Source organism: Bidens hawaiensis, unplaced genomic scaffold (assembly GCF_021521415.1).
Source record: "Bidens hawaiensis isolate Kalapana, Puna unplaced genomic scaffold, B.hawaiensis_p1.1 tig00032485_1, whole genome shotgun sequence".
NCBI classification, from domain to species: Eukaryota; Viridiplantae; Streptophyta; class Magnoliopsida; order Asterales; family Asteraceae; genus Bidens; species Bidens hawaiensis.
Window position 1 is genome coordinate 72,098 of NW_027495547.1, and position 5,546 is coordinate 77,643.

Genomic DNA, 5,546 nt, shown 5'->3' on the forward strand with positions numbered 1-5,546 from the left:
CAAGTTTGTTTAACTATTAGCGTTTTATGTAGACAATCTTACTCTTTAATATTTTTGTTAGTCCATCTTAATGTTAAATATTTGTTTTCTCTAATATGTTATTTATGAAATTTTATTACTGTCTATATTGATTTTGTTATTTATCTGTACACACCAGGACTATCCTAGTATTAGAATAGAATAACCAACCTTAAACAACACCATTGGATAAGACATACCTTAAATGTTATCCAATCATTATGCGTATCAAATCATTAATTAATAACTTTCTATTTATTACTCATAAAGCAGTACAAGAGTGTTTTCAAAAACATGATATTAAAATATTAAATGGTATCTTTACAATATCAAATAAAGATTTCTATACGATCAACGATAAACCTCGATATTAATTCTCATGCTTAAAATAATACATTACTTCATAATGGTAATTAAAAATATATCGTTCATGACCCGAGCATGTGACATATGGATCCACCAAACAACATTTTGACTGCTTATAAATCACTCCATTTCTAACATAACTGACTGCAATGATATAGGAAACATGGGGAAGAAAGAATGGGGCTTTGAAGAGAACCATGAAGTGCATGCGGCTGCAGCTTTCAGCGTCAGAAACATTCTTGAATCCATCATGGTAAACATCGATGAAAAGCGATATGGGAAACCGATGTTACATCTGGGACATGGTGATCCCTCGGTTTATCCTTGCTTTCGAACGTCTATATCGGTTGAAGATGCTCTAGTGGAATCCGTACGATCCGCTAAGTTCAACTGTTATCCGGCTGGTGTTGGAATTGATCCGGCAAGAAGGTTAATATAATATCATGCATCTATTTAATTCATTTTCTTTATGGTAAGGAGATCGTAGGCAATTATTTATTTGAAGGATAAACTAGGGACATGAGTCGGATTTTAGCTCAAACCAAACCGAAACCTAGTAATTAGTTTTTAGGTTATTGAAAGCCGTTCGGGTTCTATTTTGGTTTTCAGAGTGGGTTCTTGGGTTTAAAAATTTTGAGGTGAAAAAATAATGGCAAATAATGACATTAAGCCTATAACTTTAGACCTAATTTTTTTTGTTAATTAATAATCAACTGATTATTAAATATTTGAATCTAAAGTTTTTGGGCTACACGATTTATTGAAAAAAACAAACTTTTTCTATATTAATCTATATCGGTTTTTTCGGTTCCAAATGATTTTTGAAAATGCATAAATTACCAAACAGTCGTTTTTTTATTATTTTGATTACTTCAAATCAGTTATGGTTTGGTTTTTTCAATTTCGTGAATGCGATAGACTAGTTCCTTCAAGTAATCATGTCATATCTTACTGAATTGTTCTGGTTGATTATATGCAAACTTACTGAATTGTTCATTAAAAGTGCAATTGCTGAGCTTATGTCAAAAGATCTTCCCTACAAGATTGAAACTGATGATGTTTTCCTTACCGCTGGAGGAAACCATGCAATCTAAGTTTTGATAACTGTTCTTGCTCACTCCGGTGCCAATATACTCTTTCCCAGACCAAACTATCCAGTATACGAAGCTCGAGCAAGATTTAGCCAGCTCGAGGTTCGTCATTTTGATCACCTCCCAGAGAAAGGTTGGGAAGTTGATCTTGATGGTGTCAAATCTTTAGCAGACAGTAAAACAGTTGCTATAGTTCTAATCAACCCGGGAAATCCATGTGGAAATGTTTACACATTTGATCAACTGAAAAAGGTACAATCATTTTTGTTATAATTCTTGATTCTTTTCACAAACATATCAGACATCAGTGACTGTTGTTTATTTTAGAGTGATAGCGATATACACATACAATCTAGTTTATATTGTTGTCTTCTTGAATGATCAAAGATTGCAGAAACAGCAAGAGAACTTGGGATTCTGATAATATCAGATGAAGTTTATGCTCATTTAGTATTTGGAGATAAACCCTTTATCCCTATGGGTGTGTTTGGAGACATAGCACCAGTTTTGACTCTTGGATCATTTTCAAAACGATGGATTGTTCCAGGTTGCCTTGGCGTTTTGGTTGGATCGCAATAACTGATCCAACCAACATTCTTCAAAAAACCGGAGTTCGATTTCCTCTTTCATTCTCACTTACAGTTCTTGAACTTGTATAGTTGTATCATATTTAGTTTTCATACATAATTTCGGCTAAACATATCATGTGTCAGGTTGCTGGATCTGTAAAGAGTTGTCTCACAATATCGGCAGATCCTGCAACTGTTATTCAGGTACGAGATCATCGTACAATATTTTGATCTACAATATGATTATACATGTGAATAACATGTTTGAATATGTATGTGATTTTGATCAGCAGGGTGCGATTCCTGGTGTGATCAAGAACACACCGAAATCTTTCTTCTTGAATATCAACAAGTCACTTAAGAAGGGGGCAGACCTGTTTTTCGAGAAAATTAAGGAAATACCGCTTGTGACATGCCTGCATAAATCTGAGGGATCAATGTTTTTCATGGTAAAAAAAATAAGAAGAAGAAGCTTATCTATCCAGATTATATGGACTGTTAGATATTTTAAGTATACTTACAGAAAATCTGCTGCTATGTTCAATGAAAATTAAAACAAAAACTTTAATAATGTGTATGTTCATGTGAGATTGTTATATCAAATAATTTATTACCAAATTGTTAAAATTCTTGTTTATTTTGCTTGTACAGGGGCAGTTAAACATACCAAAGTTTAAAGATGTTGTTGATGATACTGATTTTTGTATGAAGTTGGCTAAAGAGGAATGCATGGTCCTTTTCCCTGGTAATGCGCTTGGTATGAAGAACTGGGTTCGAGTGAGTTTCGCGACCGAGCCAAAAGTGCTTGAAGAAGCAATTGAGAGGATGAAAGAGTTTTGCTTGAAACATGCAAAGTATTAGCTGTAAAAGATATGCGACAATGGGAAATTGGTGCATCCGAAGTAAGGGATTTAGTAGGCTCAAATAACGATCATGCAGGGTGTTAAAATTAAGTTTCACATTATTTACTGAGTTTGATATGAAAATGATTTAGGGGTATGGGTTGAGTTAAAATAAGAAGATAAATAATCTTGTTATTCATTTTAGACTTGAATGGTTGAGATTAGATTAGAGAGAAAATCAAGTGTAAAATAAGAGCATTTTTCTAAAATAAAGGAAAAATAAAAGTAAGGGCATAATAGGGATAACACATTTGTTGACTTTCTCTCTCAACATGCAAGGCACATGTCCAATTCCACCATCATTTTAAAACGTCCAATAACTTTTTTATACGGCATTTTTTTAAAAACAATTTCATCTTAATAACGAGTGTTTTTTTATCTTTTATATGAGTACCATATTGCTATATAAAAATAAAAAAGATCATGGATTTTTTACAAATTATGTTTTACCAAAATTGTGTTTTACAAAATTGTGTTTTATTTTTTCGTAGTGTTTTTTACATTGTGTTATTTAATTGTGTTTTTAATTGTGTTTTTGTCATTGTGTTTTTTGATAGTGTTTTTCATTGTGTTTTACCGGTGACTTTCCGGCGAAATTTCCGAAGACTTTTCCGGCAAGGTGGTGGTGGTGGGTGGCAGTGGGCGGCGGTGGTTGTAGGAAATGAGTGAAAATTTAAGTGGGTTTTTAAGATTAATGGGATTTTGAAATTAAATTAAGTGGGTTTTCAATATTAAGTTAGTAGACTAAAATATCCTCATTCCTAACCTTCATAGGAAAATCAAACTTCTTATTTTCTTATTTGAACACAACTCGGGTATTAATTCAAGGTTTTTATTTGGATGTTTTACCGACTAAAACACCTTCGATAGTAATAATTTATTTTGTAATGCTTCACTTAAATAACAGTAAACTTTTTAAGGTTATGCTTTTCTCACGGTAGTTCTAAAAATATAAAAAAAGACACGATAATAAAAAAAGAGAACATATTAAAAAAAATTGAAGGTTTATAGTCAAAAATTAATGATTGTATTAAAGTTACAAACATGTCAAGGAAAATTTAGTACTCGAATTTATATTAAGGTCAGACTTTTTCTTAAAAAACAAAATAACAATCTATATATATATAATTGCCTATATTTGGAGGTTTCACGTCGCACCCCCCCCCCCTTTCTCGTGCCACCATATTGCTTCATTCTTGAATATTGTTTAAGCGATCAATTGCTATTCAATTATATTAATGTCGTTTTTTTATCAACTAGTGTTTTACCCGACGAGTTGCGCCGGGAAGGTTGGTAAACCCAAACATTGTAGGTCCCGACTTTGAGGCGGTAAGTCGACACGAATTCGGTCAGTTTTGGTTATGTGCGTTATGACATCAGGACTAAAACAAAAACAATTAAAAAACTGAGGTGGACCAATGAGGTGGCGTCGGTCAGCAAAACTCGGACTTTGGTAAAACCCGAGCATTGAGGCGATGAGTCTACACAAATTTGGCCAGTCTCCATCACCTTTGTTACGATATCAAAACTAAAAAAACAAACACAAGAATAAAAACAAAATTGGTATCCTGACAGTTTTCATTACTATACCGATACTAAAAAAAAATGCGATGATTGTACGCAAACTCGGTCGATTCCACTTAACAACACAACTATCCAGTCCATGTCAAAATTTGATGGTTGTCATTGAAAGTTATATATCAATATATATTAAATACCAATACCTTTCTTTTAATTTTTGGTTTTAAAAGTAAGTTCTATAGATATGAAATACACACAACAGTAACACAATCTATACTATATAATAAATAAAAGTTTTCTCATGTTACATGTCATTCTCTTATACATTCTTATTCTTTCTTCTCGCCTCTCTCTCCTATTAATTATACATACTTTTTAAATTTATTTATATATATATATTTATATATATATATTAATAATTTCTCTAATTGTTTTTACAAAACGTATTTTATATTTTTTTAAAACGTTAAGTTTATAAAACATTTTTATAAACTGAACATTTTCATTATTTAGCGGGTTTATTGTTAAAAACACGTGGATCCTCAATTGAACCCGGCCCGTCTTCTTTTCACATGTAACCGTAATATCTTTCTTTCTATCCAAATTTTGTCGATCAAAACCTTATCGATTCTCCTTTACTATACATTCTTCAACTAATCGAACGTTTCTTCTATTGATGGTTGGTTCGTATCGACTGTACCGTTTATGTTCTCATAATACTATTTTACTTTAGTTGCTACCATATTTTTAGTGTATTATCTAATTTTGTATCGAAAGAAGTATTTAAAGATTTATGATTTATATTTAAGTTTGTGAATAGTAGTTATAATTTAACTTTGTACTTACTAAATGTATTATTCAACTTTATGTATCAAAAGTTATCACTTTCAAAATTTAAGTTGTCCAACCAGTGTAAAACACGGGTAAATAACCTAGTGTGAAAATAAATAAAACAATTATTTTGCTTTATAAGGGTTTTGAACCCGGGTTGCAGCCGGCACCAACAATTACGTTTAATAACATAACCACCCAGCTAACATCAATCCATGTGCTATATTTCAAAACCATTAATACATATA

General features: G+C 31.9%; 1 pseudogene across 1 annotated transcript; it reads left to right on the forward strand.

Moving 5' to 3' along the window:
* Positions 1–530: 530 nt before the first annotated feature.
* On the forward strand, positions 531–2,972 carry LOC143583655 (nicotianamine aminotransferase 1-like; annotated as a pseudogene). Its single transcript, XR_013144223.1, has 6 exons — positions 531–813; positions 1,388–1,727; positions 1,863–2,086; positions 2,189–2,248; positions 2,338–2,493; positions 2,696–2,972. The product of XR_013144223.1 is annotated as a nicotianamine aminotransferase 1-like (transcript).
* The last annotated feature ends 2,574 nt before the right edge of the window (positions 2,973–5,546 follow it).